At 45.9% G+C, this 20188-nt stretch overlaps 1 long non-coding RNA gene across 3 annotated transcripts in view; it reads right to left on the bottom strand.

Annotated features, from left to right (window-relative positions):
- LOC119977577 overlaps positions 1-20188 on the bottom strand; it is an 86537-nt gene that overhangs the window by 28780 nt on the left and 37569 nt on the right. For 2 of the 3 annotated variants that reach the window (XR_005463224.1, XR_005463225.1), the window contains one exon: positions 3552-3642. The exons of the other annotated variant lie outside the window; for it this stretch is intronic. This is a non-coding gene — a long non-coding RNA (uncharacterized LOC119977577). The remainder of the gene's footprint in view (positions 1-3551; positions 3643-20188) is intronic. 3 annotated transcript variants of the gene reach the window in all.

Below are 20188 nucleotides of genomic sequence, written 5' to 3'. Positions count from 1 at the left end.
GCTGCCTAAGGAACACCTTGGTTGATCGATTACTCGGCGATCTTGATTTCGCACTGCCTTATTGTTTCCTGCTTCACAGTTGCTTGATTGGTTTTGGTGCCACAGTTGGCTTCATGTTCCTGCCCTAACTGGTGAACGGCACCATTTTGTGCACTCTGCAGCTCTTGTGCACCTTTTCAGGGTTTTCCATGGCCAGTGCTACCTCCATTGCTCATTTAAAATTTATGTAAAACTCTGCAAACAATCTGCATTCAATAGTGTTGTTGCTCACACCACAGGCTAACCTATCCCGTAGCATGTCATTTAGGGTGGTTCCAAAATCACAGTACACCAATAATTGCTTCAGCTGAACAACGTAAGTTGTGTTCAATTTGCTTGGGGCACTCATGCTCAAATTAAATTTGAATCATTGGAGTATAACTGATGGTTGATGTTGCAATTAAGCCTTCACTAAATCCACAAGCTCACCAAATGATTTGGGATCAGGCATGGTTGAGGCTGTAGGACTGTAAATAAGGTGGTCTGATTTCCACAAACACTGAGGAAAATTGCTTTGTGATTTGCCTCCTCTCTCATTTCGTTTGCTTGGAAATAATACCCGAGTCGCTTGGCATATTGTGGCCAGTCCTCCGTGGAGGAGTCAAATGGTTCTCTTCACCCAAAGAGAGGCATTCTGGTGAGTACGTTTTTTTTTTGAGACTTATATTGAAACAGGATACTCACTGGGGTTGGGCCAGAGGCAGTGTCAGGATAATTTGCCCTCATCGCTAAATGTAAAGATGCACTTTTACAGACTGAATTAGTGAACATAAAAGGTGTTTATGAATAAGAATTGTACAACAGCCTCATCAAACAGGTCTGTTTAATTGTCAAGATCTGAAGATATTTAAAAAAATATTCAGCTCTTTAGACTGCAGCTGGCAGTGAGAATTTAAAAAACCTCTGGTCTGTTGCTCTGATTGACAAACTAGACGGTATAGCATCTGTTCCAATAGCTTCAATAGATAGTTGTTGACATCTCCCGAAGAGCTCTTTCTCAAAGTTTGGCTAAGTTTCAGAGCCTACAATTATTTCAGCAGGGGATTCTGAGTTGCAATTTGATTGACGGGTTAAAGAATATATCAAAGGATTTGGTTTGTTTGAGGGATTGAGGTGTGTTTGTTTTTATCAGCAATTCAGCACTTGATATTTAAAATATTTAAACAAGATTCCATGAATGGAAATTTTATTACGATCAAGTTTGTATAGTAAGAGCAGTATTAATTTTTTGAACTTTATCATATTTAATTTCCACATGGTCCCTGAGGTCTGCACATAGTGGATGTTGAGGAAGTTGGCATTGAGTTGGCATGGGGGTATAAGGGACCACAGGGAGTGAAGGGTTAAGGCTGGATAGGCAAACTCCTTTAATTGCAACTGGGATTAAGTTCATCACTTGCCCACCCCTATGGCCAATGAGGATATGCTTCCAGGGTTACTGGCTCTATTATATGATGAATTAGTCCCCCAGAATGGAGATCACATCATTTGGGGGCCATTCTAGTGAGGAAAGGGGAAATTTCCTAAGTTACCCTCAGTCATAAAATTCCGGGACTTCAAAAAATAAATGAGCACAATCCCTGAGTCAGATGATCTCAACCAAAGTGGTGTTAGGTTGCTAAAATGGGCAGCAGTTTTCCTGGGGTTGGAATGGGCAGCAAAACAATCCAGGATTCCTGCTCTTGATCAGAAACACCACCTCTGAAACGTTGACATCAAGCTTGAATGCAGCATCTTTTAAAATGGATGTTGGCAGGGAGTGGGAACAAAGCTTGGGTCGATCTTCACATGATCTCAGGCAGCATGTTAAAATTATTGAAAGGCTTCGGGCCTGCAGAGGATGCCCAGCAGGCCTCAATCTTCTTAGAAAGCAGAAGCAGCCAGACATTAATCAGCAGCCATAGCAACAACTAACTTGTAGTGGACAATTCATTGACGTAGTGCTGCTGAAAGGTTTTTGCTGCCTAGACGTGCCGTGGATTAGCTGATCGAGTGCAGACCAATATCGCCACTGTCTTTCACACACATGGAAAACCAATAGAACATAGCCCATCTCGTTTTGTGCAGACAAGATCTGCTCGCTAAGATTCCATGCAAACCATATTTTGTGGGTGGGTTAATTTGAAGCATTCCAGGCGTGGTTTCTGACCTTCACCAGTGCCATCTTGTTCATCCTCTGGATCAAAGGGGTGATAACTATAATAATATCCACTCATTTATATAATGAGATGCAAACAAGCAGTGATTGACACATAGGATGACCAGTAAGCATACAACACAGTACAGCCAATCACCAGACAGGACACTACCACTATAAAGCCAGAGGGCACTAGGTTTCCCACTCTCTCTGGACCTAGCCACTGAGACAGTCAGAGTCCACGACTAGCCAGTGCAAACACCATGTGGTAGCTAGTAAGTCTGGTCAGGCTACTACAAGGTCACCAGTCAGATCAGTATAGTGTCGACCCACAGCTGAATACGTATAGCAGTTCTATAGTTGAATAAAACAGTGTTGGACCTTCTCCAGTGTTAGATGTCTGTTTCTAACTTCCCTGCATCGAGTGCAGTCCACATCGAACCAACCTGCCTAACACATCAATAACTCTGGTGCAGAAACCCTCTGCCTTCATGTCAGTTTGATTAAAATACTCCACTTGCATTTTCATTGCGCAACTTTATTACATCAAAATGTTTCAGAATGCATGAAACGGAGAGTGAGTTTTTTTCTTGCAAGTGGCTGCATAGCCGCTGCAGCTGTGAAATTGTTTTGCACTTTTCCATTTTCTTTTGCAATACATGTACAAGTTTATACTTCTTCCGACGGTGACTTCCCGGGTGCTGCAATCACCTGGGACTCGACTCTGGATTTGATTTCTCTTCTCAGGCAGCTGTGTTCAGACCTATTTCTGCACAGCTCCAGGAGTCTGCGGGCTGACTCCAGACATTAACTGAACATTCTGGGAACAGGTTAGTGCTTTTTATTGAGTGCTGCTTTGCAGTCACTTGCGATTGAATAGTTGGGGCAAATTTGCATCTTGCCACTTGATGAACTTTGATGGATGGCCACAAAAGATTCGCAAATTCTTGCACAGAGTTTCAGGAGCAGTTGATAATCAATTGGGCCAAATCTCGCCCATGACAAGCCAGAGATGCCCGTCGACAGCAGTAATTGAACATTCCGAGATTTGCATGAATTTGAATCTTCCCATTAAATCTTTTAATGGCTCTCGATTGCCCATGAACTCAGGAAAAAAAAAATGCCACTTAAGGTAAAAGAGGCATTGCAGTGGATACGTGAGCTAATTGACAAAGCTTGATGGATCGTCATTAGAAATTCACAGATTTATCACAGGCATTTGTGATGCTTCACAACGATCTGAGCAGCAGTGGGAGAAGGAGGTGTAGGAACAGTCTCATTTAACATGTTTTCCAAGTCCATGAAATGACCCGAAGTGTCACCACTGAATGTATAATATGTGACAAAAAAAATGAATGTAACATTTTAAAGTCACCTGATTTATAGTGACACTGGCGCCCAAAGATCCAGGGGCATTAACTTCACTGCAAAGTCCAGCATCGCCAGAAAGCTGGTCATTGGCACAACTGAAAAAGGCAAAAAAGAAGAGTTCCCTCATCAACTGGGTCTAATAAAACCAAATGTAAGGATGGCATGTTATTAGTATGAAATAATCTTGATGTATAACTCATAATTACATTCAGATCACATCAGATAACGTCTTTGACTACCTTCGAACAAATAGCATGGAAGACACATGTTAGCACAGTGGTTAGCACAATTGCTTCACAGCTCCGAGGTCCCAGGCTCGATTCCCAGCTTGGGTCACTGTCTGTGCGGACTCTGCACGTTCTCCCCGTGTCTGCGTGGGTTTTCTCCGGGTGCTCCGGTTTCCTCCCACAGTCCAAAGATGTGAGGGTTAGGTGGTTTGGCCATACTAAATTGCCCTTAGTGTCCAGAAAAAGGGTTAAGTGGGGGTTACAGGGATGGGGTGGATGGGTGGGATTGAGTGAGGTGCTCTTTCTCGGGGCCGATGCAGACTCGATGAGCCGGGTGGCCTCCTTCTGCACTGTAAATTCTATGATTCTATAACAAAAGTAACCAAACAGATGGACTTGTTTTAAAAAAAAAGTTTTGTTTCTATGATGTGGGCTTGTATGGGTGAGGAAAGAAAGAGACCATAACACATTGTGGGATTGCAGACATGTCCAGCAATATAAACCAGTGAACCAGATGAGCTTCATTCCCCGCAATTAGTTAACAGATTACCAAATACTTTTATTTTTTTCTTGCACGGGATTTGGGTGCCCTTGGCTGGGCCTCCATTTATTGCCCATCCTTAATTGCCCTTGATTGTGGGGCTGGGCCGCCTTCTAGAGCCGCTGCAGTCAATGTGGTGTAGGGAGGGAGTCCGAGGATTTTGACCCAGCGACAGTGAAGGAACGGCCGATATATTCCCAAGTGAGGATGGTGTGTGCTTTGGGGGGGAACTTGCTGGTGGCGGTGTTTCAGTGTGCTTGCGGCCCTTGTCATTCTAGATAATAGACGTCACTGGTTTGGAAGTTGCTGTCGAAAATACGAGCACATTTTCTCTAGTTTCCATTCATTCACTACCATGGAAAAGCTTCAATCACTCAGGCTCATATTAATGAAACACCGAAGGGTTCAAACTACCCAACTCTTCTTACATTTCAGAAACACAATGAGACACCCATCCATATTTGTCACCATGAATATTTGGAGAATCAAAATGTCTTAAAAATAAAAATTAACACTGCCGAGTCACAACTAAATTTTCACATATTATGCCCACACAAGTTTACATTTAAGGTTGACAAACTCGATCTCAGTTGTCTTCTAAGAGAAACCAGATGGATACGTCAGGTAAAGATGGTTGGTGTTGGTTTAAGAGTTTAGCGTAAGGTAGCATTGCGATTGTGACGAGTAGTTGCAGAGGCTTGAGTTCAAATCCGATCATGGCAGCTGGGAAATTAAATTCAATTAATTAAATTAATCTAGAATTAAAAGTAAGCTTCTATCAGCATTGGCAACCCTGAAGTGATTAGATTATTGCTTGGATGGGCCATGATTCAAGAACCTGGCTCACCTCCACCTCCTCAATGGCAATTAGAGATGGGCACCAGCTGGTGGTTTAAAAGAGTTTAGAGTAAAATTTGGCTCATTATTGCCCTTTAGAGGATGAAATCTATTGGCGTACCTGTTCTGGCCTATTTGGGACTCGAGGCCCACAGAAAATAACCCAGCAAGTCACTGTATGTTCTATGTTCTATGTTCTAAGCCACTTGGTTGTACTCAAAGCCAACTCATTACCACCTTCTTTTGGAGAAGAAATCCTAGCTTTGTGAGTATCGCTCACTTCTCACAAAAGAGTGAAAAAAGAAAAATCGAGGTGCCAGTTTTAAACTTGGTCAGGGAATGGAGAGTCGTGGGGATAAGCTGGGAAAGTGGAGTTGAGGATTATCACATCAGATCAGTCACAATCTCATTGAATGGCGGAGCAGACCCGATGGGCCGAATAGCATATTTCTGCTCCTGCGTCTTATGGTCTCATGCATTAATTACTTTTGAGCAAATAACGTTGGAAACATTCAGCAGGTCGGGCTATATCCAAAGACACAAACTGTCCAGTATTTTCTGGGGTGGGATTCTCTGCCACGCTGTCCCCACGCTGTCGTGAAAACTGTGGGGCGGGATTTTCTCAGCCCCCGCCGGGTTGGAGAATCGCCGGGCTCGAATCACGCGACGCCACCCCGATTTCGCCATTGGGGTGCGGAGAATCCAGCCCCTGGTTTCATTTCAGCCTTTCTAGAATCCCTGTAGTGTTTCAGTTTTGTCTTAGTTCTGTCTTGGCTATGTTTCACATTTCAATGTTTTTGTCCGTTGAATAGGAGCCAACAGGGATGGAAAAGACCACAGTAGTTTATCGAGGAATTGCAACCCTCAAAAGTTGCAACTTAATACAGTTGCTGTATTCATAGAAAAACTATTGTCAGATACAATTTACATTCCTTTAAGTAATAAGGAATAAACATTTAGGATCTGAAATGTTGCTGTTTGTGACAAAAGTGCAGCATCAGTTTGCTTGTTATTTTAAAATGCACATATGTATTTCAAATATCTGGAGCAACATCTCTATTAAAGTAGGGAGCATAATAAATGTCATTGTCTGAAGTACTGGTCATGTAATATTGCACAGTGTCACTTATTGACCCAAATTGGCACATGGGCGGGATTCTCCCAGCCCTGGGCCGGGCCGGAGAATCCCCGTGGACGGGCCACGCTGCCCCGAAGCCGGCACGTGATTCTCCGCAGAGCAGAGAATGGGCGCCATTGGCACCGGCGTGGGGGGGGGGGGGGGGGGGGGTGGGGGGAGGGTGGGTGGGTGGGTGGGTGGGGGGGGGGGGGAGGGGTGGAGGGGTCCGACCCCTCGGGGGCCTCCAATGTGTCCTGGGCTCTGTGGCTGAGGACCTCCTTTCCTATGCGCTGGCCCCTGTAGTCCTGAGCCATGTTGCGTCGAGGCCGGCGCGTTGAAGAAGGCCACTGCGCATGTCCTCGTTGGCGCCGGAGCAACTGCGCATGGACGGATCCTGCGCCATACAGTTCGCACCGGGATTGGCAGCTGGAGCTGCGCGAACCGCTCCAGCGCCGTGCTGGCCCTCTGTAGGGGCCAGAATGAGTCCTGGGAGCGGCCCATTCACGCCGTAGTAAAACGCGACGGCATTTACGACGGCGTGGGAACTCTGCCACAGGATGGGAGAATCCTGCCCAACATGATTGAGCACTCAATGGAAAACTCCTGTCTAGGAGAAGGGCTCAACTGGTTGGAAAATCGTACGTCCCCAGTTTCTAAGATTTTGCCTAATCATTTTAAAATGTTGGAAAATCAGGGTTGCGGTCTCATGGGCAGCACGGTGGCACAGTGGCTAGCACAGTTGCTTCACAGATCCAGGGTCCCTGGTTCGATTCCCCGCTGGGTCACTGTCTGTGTGGAGTTTGCACGTTCTTTCCGTGTCTGTGTGGGTTTCCTCCGGGTGCTCCAGTTTCCTCCCATCGTCCAAAGATGTGCAGGTTAGGTGGATTGTCAATGATAATTTGGCCTTAGTGCCCCCAAAAAAGGTTAGGTGGGGTTACTGGGTTATGGGGTTAGGGTGGAAGCATGGGCTTAAGTAGGGTGCTCTTTCCAAGAGCTGCAGACTTGATGGGCCGAAAGGCCTCCTTCTGCACTGTAAATTCTATGATTCTATGATTTTCCTGTTGGATGAATGTCAGAGATTTCAAACGCTAAACTATGTGAGCAGTTCCAGCCATGTTATAAAACATGAGGGTGAACCTCAAGTAGTTTCATAGAATCCCTACAGTGCAGAAGGAGGCCATCCGGCCCATCGAGTCTGCACCGGCCGTTCAAAAGACCACCCCACCTACGTCCAATCCTCCACCCTATTCCTGCAACCCCACCCGAAGGGACAATTTCGCATGACCAACCCACCTAACCACCACATCTTTGGACTGTGGGAGGAAACCGGAGCACCCAGAGGAAACCCATGCAGACACGGGGAGAGCGTGCAAACTCCACACAGGCAGTCACCTGAGGTTGGAATCGAATCCGGGTACCTGGTGCTGTGAGGCAGCAGTGCCAACCATTATGCCACCGTGCCATCCCGTTTCTACCCAGTTTCTACCAGAGATTGGATTACAGCCTGGAGGTCGCTCCTTAATATCAGTTGTGTTCTGTACATAGAATTATACAGCTCTGAAGGACATTTGGCCCATCATTCCTATACTAGCTCTGTGAAAGAAAAAGAATGCTTCGACTCACTGTTCAGCTCTTCCCCTGGAGCCCTGTCAACATTTCATTATTAAGAATACAGCCAATTTCCTTTTGACCGTTAATGCTGAATCGGCTTCCAGTCCCCTTATTGCAGAAAATACGGAGGCTGGGGATTGAGGGTGATTTAGAGATGTGGATCAGAAATTGGCTAGTTGAAAGAAGACAGAGAGTGGTAGTTGATGGGAAATGTTCAGAATGGAGTTCAGTTACGAGTGGCGTACCACAAGGATCTGTTCTGGGGCCGTTGCTGTTTGTCATTTTTATAAATGACCTAGAGGAGGGCGCAGAAGGATGGGTGAGTAAATTTGCAGACGACACTAAAGTCGGTGGAGTTGTAGACAGTGCGGAAGGATGTTGCAGGTTACAGAGGGACATAGATAAGCTGCAGAGCTGGGCTGAGAGGTGGCAAATGGAGTTTAATGTGGAGAAGTGTGAGGTGATTCACTTTGGAAAGAATAACAGGAATGCGGAATATTTGGCTAATGGTAAAATTCTTGGTAGTGTGGATGAGCAGAGGGATCTCGGTGTCCATGTACATAGATCCCTGAAAGTTGCCACCCAGGTTGATAGGGTTGTGAAGAAGGCCTATGGTGTGTTGGCCTTTATTGGTAGAGGGATTGAGTTCCGGAGCCATGAGGTCATGATGCAGCTGTACCAAACTCTGGTACGGCCGCATTTGGAGTATTGCGTACAGTTCTGGTCGCCTCATTATAGGAAGGACGTGGAAGCTTTGGAACGGGTGCAGAGGAGATTTACCAGGATGTTGCCTGGTATGGAGGGAAAATCTTATGAGGAAAGGCTGATGGACTTGAGGTTGTTTTCGTTAGAGAGAAGAAGGTTAAGAGGTGACTTAATAGAGGCATACAAAATGATCAGAGGGTTAGATAGGGTGGACAGCGAGAGCCTTCTCCCGCGGATGGAGGTGGCTAGCACGAGGGGACATAGCCTTAAATTGAGGGGTAATAGATATAGGACAGAGGTCAGAGGTGGGTTTTTTACGCAAAGAGTGGTGAGGCCGTGGAATGCCCTACCTGCAACAGTAGTGAACTCGCCAACATTGAGGGCATTTAAAAATTTATTGGATAAGCATATGGATGATAAGGGCATAGTGTAGTTAGATGGCCTTTAGTTTTTTTTTTCCATGTCGGTGCAACATCGAGGGCCGAAGGGCCTGTACTGCGCTGTATCGTTCTATGTTCTATGTTCTATGTTCAGGCAGTGTATATTAGATCTGAACAACATGTTGTGGAAAAGATTTCTCCTCAACTGTTCAGCTTCTTCATGCAGCTGTTTAATGTGGTGTGAATTTTTTTTAAATTAGTTTTTAATTATTTACAGTATGCAGTGAAATGTGGAAGTTATAACACCAAACAGTCGCAGTGATTTTAAATGATACATAACCTAGGAGCCCACTCAAATTGGCGAGTTGATTTCCTTTCTTTGAAGTGGTGGTTGATGGGTTGTATGCCAATTATTTGCTGGTTAAGTAATATCAGAGGACTGATGAGTTTATTTAATGGTGCAGACGGGGAGTTTGCATTATTAATGATGGATGGTATCATTTTAAGCTATTTTCAGGATAAAGTTGGCAACTTACAATTGGATTAAACTGATGGTTAGTCCACTGCTTGGCGAAAAGAATTATGAGAATACAAATATGGATAATTGAAAACTTCAATTGACTGGAAGTTGTCCTGAACATTAGATGTTACTGTTCTCTGCCCTTCGTCCTAAGGATGTAAAAACAATGCTTTGAATTCAAGAAATACGTGGCAGCATTTGTAGAGGGAGGGACGGAACAGTGACTAGGCCGCGTTTCCCCTATAGGAGTGGAGAACAGGCCAGGATTGTTTCAAGGGTCCCTAACCCACACCGGAGGGAGCAGTGGGGGGAGAGGAGGGGAGGGGAGGGGAAGATAGCCAATCGCTGTGATGGTCACTTAGGGTGCCCTCCTTAATTAGTCAGGAGACGGGCTCACCAACCAACTAAGAATTGCGGGTGGACTCTCAAAGGCAAATGGCCATGTTACGGCCTAGCTGTTTGTAAAGAGCAGCTGATGGCAATGGAGGGTAACAAAGAGAGAGGGTGCTTCGAAATGGAGGTGCGTTCTCCTCGATTTAAAAAAAACCTTAAATTAAAGAATGGACCCTGCAACTAAATTCTAGTCTCCTCTCCCATAATCCTACCTCGGTGGCTATGCCTTCAGCTTCTTCGCCTTCCTGCTTTGAATCTCCTCCGCCTGCCTCTTATCCTTTAACATTTCCCTTAAAATCCACTTCTTAAACAAAGGGCAAGATTCTCTGTTTGGGTGACTATGTTCTCCCGACAGGTGAATTGCGACTGATTTGCGCTCCCCGCCATGCAAATTTATGCTTGGCGAGGATTACGAGGGATTCCCGCAGCAATCGCGCTACCGGCGGCAGGCAGCGAAAAATCGAGGCCAAAGCTTTTGGTCACTCATCCAAGTAAAACTCTACCTTTAGTTCAGGGTCCATTCCTCGGTTACACCTCTGCAAAGAGCTTTCCTGACGTTTGACAATGTTGAACGTGCTGTATAATTGCAAATTCTGGCCTTTAATCCTTGTCCGCTGGTGCTGCATCACTCTCAGATGTGCCGAGGTTAGGGATGCACATTGTTAAAAATGGACTATTGCATTTCTCACTCCTTTGAAATGAGTTCAGTACTTTTATCTACTCTGTTATTTAAGTCACCTGCTCAACCTGTTACCACATCAATAGCAGAAATACAACTTATTGCATTTGAGGAATGTTCCTGTTTATAGCAATCAACTTCACTTTTACATTTTTCCAGCTGGATCAGTTCACACATCTGTTGAATGTTTGAAGAGCCACATTTCTCCAGTACTGAAGGAGCATGCAAGGGACTTTGAGGGGAAAATACATGAGAGACAGCTTTGGTGTGAGTCAATTTTTTAAATTGAACCAAAGAATTAAATACTGCCAACCTGAATTGATATTCAGGCCAATGTTAATATCTCAAAGGGTGAACAGGCTGCATTTCATTTCTCATCGGGGGCTGTATTCTCTATAGCCCGACGCCAAAATCGTGTTTGGCGATCAGGCGGAGAATGGATTTTCGCGGCGAAATCGAGGCCAGCGGCGGTTTGACGCCTGTCCGCCATGCCCCGCCCCCTCCAAAGTGCCATCAGCGTGATGCATGCCGTTTCAACGCCGTTGGCATGTGCTCCGCCCCCGATGGGCCGAGTTCCCGACACCGCAGGTCACGCGTGGTATCAGCCGTGCAGGAACCCGGCGTGACGGCTGCGGACTGTGTTCTGCGCCGCCACACTCAGCCGGGATCAGTGCCTCTGGCTGCGGGTGGCTTCTGCAATGGCTGGGGGGACTGGTGGGGGCTGGCCATGGGGTGGGCTCTGGGGTCACGGTTGGTGGATTGGGGTCACGCACGGCCGGCGTCATGTTGTACGGTGCGACCGGTGCAGGTCGTCAGTCGTCCGTATGCACGGCCCGGAACCCGGCCCTTTTCAGCGTGATCCATGGGCGTTTCACCCAACGTTGGTGCTAGCCCCTCAGCAGTACCAGAATCGGTGAGCGGTTTGCACCGATTTGCCGATTGTGAAACAGGAACGGATAATCCAGCCCTTTAGAATGATGAAACCTTTTGTTTCCACTTGAGGAGAGCAAATCTAGAGTTCATCAATGGACGACAGTCACCAAGAGATTCAAGACGTGATCGAAAAGCAACATCTTTACCCATAGTGAGAATCTGGACCTTACTGTCACAGTGAGTAGCTGAGAAGAATAGTATCCATTCATAGTATTCTGTCTATTATGAAGGTTCTGTGAGTAGACTTAAGCTAGGAAGGATGAGAGATTTTGTGTGGAGTTTCCATGCAACATGGAATAGTTGGATTAAAGGCCTGTTTCTGTGCTGCTTATTTTATATAATTCCATTCATGTAAAGCTTTGTACAAATACTCTGCCTGTAGGTTTTTTAAAATGTAATCGTTCAGGGAATGTGGGCATTGCCAGTTGTGCCAGAATTTATTGCCCTACCCTAATTGCCCTTGATGGGGCAGTTAAGAGTCAACCACATTGCTGTGTGTGTGGAGTCACATGTCGGCCAGACTAGATAAGAGCAGATTTCCTTCCCTAAAGGAGATGAGTCAGCCAGATGGGTTTTTACAAAAGTGATTTCATGGTCATCATTAGAGTTTTCATTCCAGATTATTATTGAAGTAAAACTTGGTCATCTGCTATGATGGGATTCGAACCCAGTTCCCCAGAGCTTTATCCTGGCTCTACCACGAGAACACTGCCTCGCATCACTTAACCGTATTGCTGCTAATCCTTCTCCCTAAACAGGTGGGACTCTAGGCAAGGGTGGGAACAAGAGTTTGAGTAAGAGTGGCACCACAAAAGGAAAACCTCAGTAGCTTGGGCTGACTCATATTTTCTGAGCTTGGGGATTTTGTGTCTCTATAAAGGAGGAGGATGATACTCGAGGTAGGTCCGTCAATATCAGTATCACTCTGGTACCATGATGTGTTAGGCAGGTTGGTTCGATGTGGACTGCACTTGATGCAGTGTGGCGAGAGACAGACCTCTAACACTGGAGAAGATCCAACATGATTTTGTTCAACGATATAACTAATATACATGCTCAGCTGTGGGTCGACACTATACTGAACTGACTGGAGACCTTGTACTAGCCTGAGCAGACTTACTAGCTACCGCATGGTGTTTGCACTTGCTAGCTCGTGGACTCTGACTGTCTCAGTGGCTGGGTCCAGAGAGAGCGGGAAACCTAGTGCCCTCTGGCTTTATAGTGGTAGTGTCCTGTCTGGTGATTGGCTGCACTGTGCTGTGTGCTTACTGGTCACCCTGTGTGTCAATCACTACCTGTCTCCACTTCATTATATACAGGAGTGGATAATATGACAGAGTGGAGCTGGTCATTTCCATTCTTAAAAATGTAAGAAATGCCAGAACAGAAACAGAACGTTCAGTTCATAAAGACTGGCCGCATCAGGGGATGTGGTCGAAACTGGCAAAGCCAGCATTTGTTGCCTATCCCTCATCACCCTGCCGATGGACTGAGTGGCTTTTGATGCCATTTCTGAGTCAACCACATTGTTATGGATCTGGATTCTTATGTAGGTCTGACCAGGTAAGGGTGGCAGATTTCCTTCCCTCAAGGGTGTTCGTGAACCAGATGGGTTATTGAAAAAATGACGATCAACAATAGTTTCATGGTCACCATTAGACAAGCTTTTCAAGATTATGAATTGAATTTAAAATCCACTCATGGCCATGGTGGGATTTGAATCCTTGAACCCAGATTGTCACTGGACTAGTAATCCAGAGACCCAGGGTAATGCTCTGGGGACCTGAATTCAAATCCCACCATGGCATGTGGTAGAATTAGAATTCAACAAAAATCTGGAATTAAAAGTCTAGTGACGACCATGAAACCATTGTCAATTGTCATAAAAACCCATCTGGTTCACTCATTTCCTTGAGGGAAGGAAATCTGTCGTCCTTACCTTGTCTGGCCGACATGTGACTCCAGACCCACAGCAATGTGGTTGACTCTGAAATTCCCTCAGGATGGGCAATGAATACTATCCCAGCCAGCGACGCCCACATCCCATGGACGGATAGAATAAAAGTCCCACCTCAGCCAGTCTCCATGTATAATTATTTCACCATGGGTTTTGCACATTACCTACTTCAGAGAACATTAGTTTCCTGAAACATCAATCAAGCTGTATATTTAAAAAAATATTTCTGAAGTATTTAAAAATTCCACATAGACAGGAATCCAAAAGGGTTCATATAGCTTTCAATTAATTGGTAACCACATGTTATCAGACAACATAAAAGAGATAGAAATAAATTTGCCTCAGTAATGAACACCTGAGTGAAGTCTTCTTTAGAATTTCACCTCATTAGTTTATCAATGATGCTCAATTAGGAAAACAAAAGTACTTTTAAGGGATTTATATTTGTATTGGTGTGGTAGCAACCACTGCTGTATATATTAGGGTATGTACGGTCAGGTCCTGTACTACAGGTACGGGGGCAGTCCCTGCCTGCTGGCTCTGCCCAATAGGCGGAGTATAAATATGTGTGCTCCCTGTACAGCAGCCATTTTGCCAGCTGCTGTAGGAGGCCACACATCTTAGTGTAATAAAGCCTCAGTTGTATTCAACTCTCGTCTTTGTGCAATTGATCATGCATCAATTGATACAGCTTTAAGTGGGTTTAATTTAGCGTTTCTGTGCTTGGAAGAGTGAAACCTAATTAGATTCATCCAACCAAATATACATGTATGTGTAGGGGTTGGTTGAGCTCCATATGTGTTTTTATTGTGCTTTGAGACAGCATGAAGAATAAATACACCAGCAATGGTTGCTTAGTAACTGGGGCCTTGTAAGGTAGAGAAGCTTTTAAGTTTTAGCTTAGCTAATTTGATTGCAAATGGAGATAGGTAGTGAGAGAGAAGGCAGCTCTCACAGATCTGCTGGAAGCAATTGGTTTGACAAGGCTAAAGAGGGAGCATCTCTCTCAGACGTCCGAGACAAAAAGCCAAACTATGGAGTAATGATTAAGAAAACTGATGCCAGAAATCTAAAGTCCAACTGGCTTAGTAAACTAGAGAAATGAAAAGACATGTCTAAGAAGTCTATAGTTAGGTGAACAGAGATAAAGCTATGATTCAGAAGAATTCAATCGTGGGTAAGTGAACACTCCACACAACCCAAGTGGATTCCTGTGAGTGGGCGGGCGGTAGCAGTATTGAAACTTTTAGTGGTGAAATTATTACTCTTGTGGATCAAGGGTATCTTTCTTGTCATGAAAAGTTGCAATTTTATACATTCATACGTCCCAATTTCCTATTTTTTGTTTCCCCAAAAATGTATCGGCAACATGATTACGGAATGTTTCTGTTCTGAAACATTTGTGCCCTAATTGGCTTTGCGTCATGAAAATTTATAGACTTTGCAACCAAAGTTCTTTGTGTTATTCTCTATAATCACACAAGAATTGGACAGGGATGGAAGGGAATTAATGGAATCAGCATGCCTTTCAGATTTGAGTGATGTATTCAGCTTCAAACAGAGCGGGGTTGAATTATTCATTGATTCATTAGCCCGCTGTAGAATGTGACTGGAGTGGGGGCAATTCTTGTGCCATGTAATTGCGGATTTTGCATTGTGAAAGAATTTTGGTCGCTTTCCTTCAATGCAACAGATCACAATGATAAATATGGCCAATGATAAATGTGGCTACGAGCAGGGGCTCGGAATTCTGCGGAGACTCCCCTACGGCGGTTCACAAGGCACAAGTCAGGAGTGGGATAGAATAACCTCCACTAGGGCAGCACGGTGGCACAGTGGTTAGCATTGCTGCCTACGGCGCTGAGGACCCGGGTTCGAATCCCGGCCCTGGGTCACTGTCCGTGTGGAGTTTGCACATTCTCCCCGTGTCTGCGTGGGTTTCACCCCCACAACCCAAAGATGTGCAGGATAGGTAGATTGGCCACTCTCTAAATTGGCCCTGAATTGGAAAAAATAATTGGGTACTCTAAATTTAAAAAAAAGAATAACCTCCACTGGACCGGATGCGGGCAGCTCCAGCAACACTTAAGAAGTTCACCACCATTCCGGACAATGCAATCCGCATCCACCACTTTGACCATTCACTCCCTCCACCACTGACGCACAGAGGCAGCAGTGTGTCAGGTTCACAAGCTCTATTGCAGCAATTCACCAAATTTCCTTTGACAGCAGCTTCCAAACCTGCAGCCTCTACCACTTGGAAAGATAAGGGGAGCAGATGCATGGGAACACCACCACCTGCAAATCCCCCTCCAAGTCACACACTATCCTGACTTGGTACCTTCTCTGTTGTTGAATTAAAATCCTGGAACTCCTTCCCTCACAGCACCTGCCTTCTGGATTATTAGTCCAGCGATGTTGCCAGTGGGTCACCATCTTTATACCCTGGTCTGATATTAGAATGCCACATGTTGAGCATCCTAGTCAAAGCATTAAAATTTGCCGTTCTGACTAAGAAATCACCTTTGAAGACCACTGCCATGTCCTTAGTCCCACCCCCATCAGTCTTACTTTTCACCATTTCGGCATTGTAATGTCAACATTACAGGACCCTGAGTAGAAATGCACCAACACATCTCAAATGATCTCAGAATCCCTGTTCTCTGGTTACTGACCCTCATGTCAGCAGAAAGAGTTTCTCCTGTTGAATGTGGTAAAAAAACACTCATCATTTTCAACAATTCTTTTATAACAATAAAATCTTTGTTGTCACAAGTAGGCTTACATTAACACTGCAATGAAGTTACTGTGAAAAGCCCCTAGTCGCCACATTCCGGCACCTGTTTGGGTACACAGAGGGAGAATTCAGAATGTCCAATTACCGAACAGCATGTCTTTCGGGACTTGGGAGGAAACAGGAGCACCCGCAGGAAACCCACACAGACACGGGGAGAACGTGCAGACTCCGCTCAAACAGTGACCCAAGCCGGGAATTAAACCTGGGACCCTGGCGCTGTGGAGCCCTCCCCATTAACTTTTTCCAGAAAGAAGAATCCTAGTATAGTTCCTCCACTGGTATCTTATCCCTGGTGTATGTACATATATTGATGTGTACGTACACAATATATATTTATTTATATATGCAATTGTAAAAGTTAAAAGATGTTCAATTTTTTAACCTTATAACCCCTTGGCGAGAAGAGATATCTTTTGTTTGTGTCAAGATATCTGGAATATATTCCATACAATTACTGCTGAATGGTCCATTCTTTGCAGCAGCGTTTAATAAATGTTCCTGCGTTATTATTTTACTGCAAGATGAAAAGCTCTGGAGGGCTGCAGCCCTCTCGTCCTCCTCAACTCTAAACCTTGGATTTAAAACGATGTTTCAGACTGTTTTAATCCAGAGTTGACAATTTACCAAGTGGTCTGTGTTACACCGCTTTGATCTCGGGGACCTTTCCAAAATTCTGTCTGGAGCAAGCAGCAAGGGGCCCCCAATATATCTGCAGTTCATTAGAAACCTTTAGCAGTTCTCAACAATTAGGCTTGTCAGGCGATGTAACTCAACTTTTATGAAAACTTTAACTAATCACTCGCAAAAGAGGAATGGCAGATTCTTAACAATTTGTTACAACAGGGGTCACCCCAGAATCCTGGGCCATTACTTTCCTTGTGAGAGTCCGTAAAGCCAGCAAAGTAATTAATCAGCCTGACAAGTTTTATAAGCAATTTAACTTGTTAGTTATTGTAACGCATTAAACCACTGCATCTACCAAAACGATGGCAAAGTTAAGTAACCTGTAGCCACCTGTTTTTCTATCGGACTCTTGTGTAGAAAAGGCCACAGGTGGGATTCTCCGTTTCTGAGACTAAGGGTTGGATTCTCCAATTCCGGAGTGTCTAGCCTTAGCCCGGTGGGGGGCTCGCAGCCGCGCCAAGTAAAACTCCTGGTGTTCCCGACAGAAACGCCTGAGACTGGCCGGGTACGTGGCCGCGCATGCGCACGACGGTGACCTGCAGCGGTCACACCGTACAACATGGCGCCGGGCGTGCCAGATAGTGCCCCACTGTAACCCCCCTCGCCACCTCCAGACTGCCCCCTAACAGTCCCCCAGACCCCGCCGAAGCCTCCCCGGGCATTGGAACGGCTCCCACCCGACTGTGGTTGTGCTGGACAGTCCGCAGCCGCCACTCGAAGTTGACAAAACCTCAGACCCCAAGTGATCCACGCCGTGGGGAAGTCGGGCCATTGGGGGCGGAGCATCGGGGAGGGCCTTCAGGTGACGTCCTGAGGCCGTCCCAACTGTTATGGGCCAGGGTTTAGAGAACCCCAAAGTGTATCATGGAGTTCACCTGACCCACAACTTTTACTGGATTGTGGTATGGGGACCACACGGCCCACTCTACAGGTGTTGTGTTTCAGAAATTTTAAAGTAATTTTTAAAGCAAAGCAATATTTCTTCTATACTCAGTTAACCTTTTTAAAACATACAGTGAAAATCTTTGCAACCATCAGTTCAAATAAATCCGCCAAAGAGTACAACACTCTATAGATAACCCTTAATAAACTCCCAAACAACATCTGGAAGACAAAAGACCCTTTTTAACACAGATCAGGTTCAAATTCACTACTGAGAGCAGTCAGCACTTTGAAATCACCCAATTGATCTGGTGACTGTCTTTAGTTTGCAGAGAGATCGAAATGACACCTTCTTTGGCTGGCTTCAGCTCCAACACTAAAACAAAACAAAAAAGCACAGACACACCCAAGCTTTTTCTCAAAGCGAAACCAAAAAGCAGAGCCAGAGTTCAGCTCCACCCATACTCTGATATAATTACAGCCACTTGAGCAGTCAAACATTTCTTAAAGTGACACAACGGAATGCAGCGTACTCACAGATGAGGCCGCTTTGGAGCGGGTGGTGCATCTGAAAACAGGAACCGCCCCCAATTTTGGCGTCAAAACGGATTCTCCGGCCAATTGCTGAATGCGATTTGAGCATCAGCAATTGGAGAATTCTGCCCTATGTGTTAATGCCAACGCAGATTACATGGACTTTTACGACAGAAAAGCCGGCGCCACACCTGGACCGATTCCGCTACTGTTGAGGGGCTAGCACCGGTGGAACACAATTGATTCCAATGAAAAATGGATTCACCGGGTCAATGACTGACACTCGGGACCAGCTGCAGCCGCATATACACATTACACTCCCCACACACTCATCCCAGTCAACAACTGGTTGTGCCATCTGGGAGCGCGCCCACACAGCTGATGGGACGGCTGGGGCCAGAGAGCACCCTGTGGTGTCACCTATATGACCCGCGGCACTAAGTTCACAGTGGGCTGCTAGCGGTGTGCGCAGCTGCATGGCTGCTCTGTCGGCTGGGGCAATAATGTTCCAAGCCCATCCACCCCGCAACCACAGACCACCTCATGGCCACCCCCATTCCCCCCCCCCCCCCCCACCCGGCCCCAGCAGAAGCCCCCTGGCCAGCGGCACAACTATCACCAAACATGGCAACGTTGGACACCTTCCATAGCCACCCCCCTTCCTCAGAAGCCACGACGCTGGTTTCACAATTTTTAAAAGCACAAGTGAACCACGCCATAGAGAACTCGGCCTATTGGAGGTAGCGCATCGCGGAGGCCCTGGAGAATACTGGGTTGGGCCTGCTGATGATATGCAAACGGTGTCTACTGCACGTGCGTTCCGGATCATATTGACATCTCTGTCGAAGTGCTGGAGCATTGCGATTTGCTGCCTGCCGCGATTTTGGTGTCAGGACTGATTCCCTGCCCAATCACCTTTCCCAATTTCCCCGTCGGCTAACGGAGAATCCCACCCCAGGTCTCGGCTATTTCAATTCAGAAAGTTGTCATTCTCTTGGATGGTTGAAGTGATTCTTTTGAATGTTAATGCTCATGTGCACACGTTGATTAAAATACTAACACAACGCTGCATAATTTAGAATGAGATTCAACATGTTTTAAGTAAGGAGTGATGAGGAAGCAGTTGGATATAGCTATTCTGTTCTTTACTTCAGTTTGTTTTCTCCCCCTCGTCTCTTCTCCCCTGACTACAGTTCCACAGGAATTCACTGCCCATTGATTATCTTGCCCAAGTAACCACTCTCCACATGTGACTGTGGTAGTCATCGTTGAACCATTGTTCTCAAGTGGCTGGATCCCAATCTTGTTTCTTTCCATCCAACATCCACACACATAGAACATAGAACAGTACAGCACAGAACAGGCCCTTCGGCCCTCGATGTTGTGCCGAGCCATGATCACCCTACTTAAACCCACGTAACCCGTATACCCATAACCCAACAATCCCCCCATTAACCTTACACTACGGGCAATTTAGCATGGCCAATCCACCTAACCCGCACATCTTTGGACTGTGGGAGGAAACCGGAGCACCCGGAGGAAACCCACGCACACACGGGGAGGACGTGCAGACTCCACACAGACAGTGACCCAGCCGGGAATCGAACCTGGGACCCTGGAGCTGTGAAGCATTGATGCTAACCACCATGCTACCGTGAGGCCCGTGCACTGGCGACGCTGGCTGCACTCCAACCAGGGTATGCGGCTCACATTTAAGATGCATATAAACTAAACGGCCAGCATTCTCTTTCTTCCCTTACATCGGGGTAAGAAAAATATTGCATGTTTTTCTGAGTTCCTACCCACGATCCCTCCTACTCAATCTGCTGCTCATAATTTTCAGT

Source organism: Scyliorhinus canicula, chromosome 14 (genome assembly GCF_902713615.1).
Source record: "Scyliorhinus canicula chromosome 14, sScyCan1.1, whole genome shotgun sequence".
NCBI classification, from domain to species: domain Eukaryota; kingdom Metazoa; phylum Chordata; class Chondrichthyes; order Carcharhiniformes; family Scyliorhinidae; genus Scyliorhinus; species Scyliorhinus canicula.
This window is presented reverse-complemented; position numbering and strand designations above follow the sequence as displayed.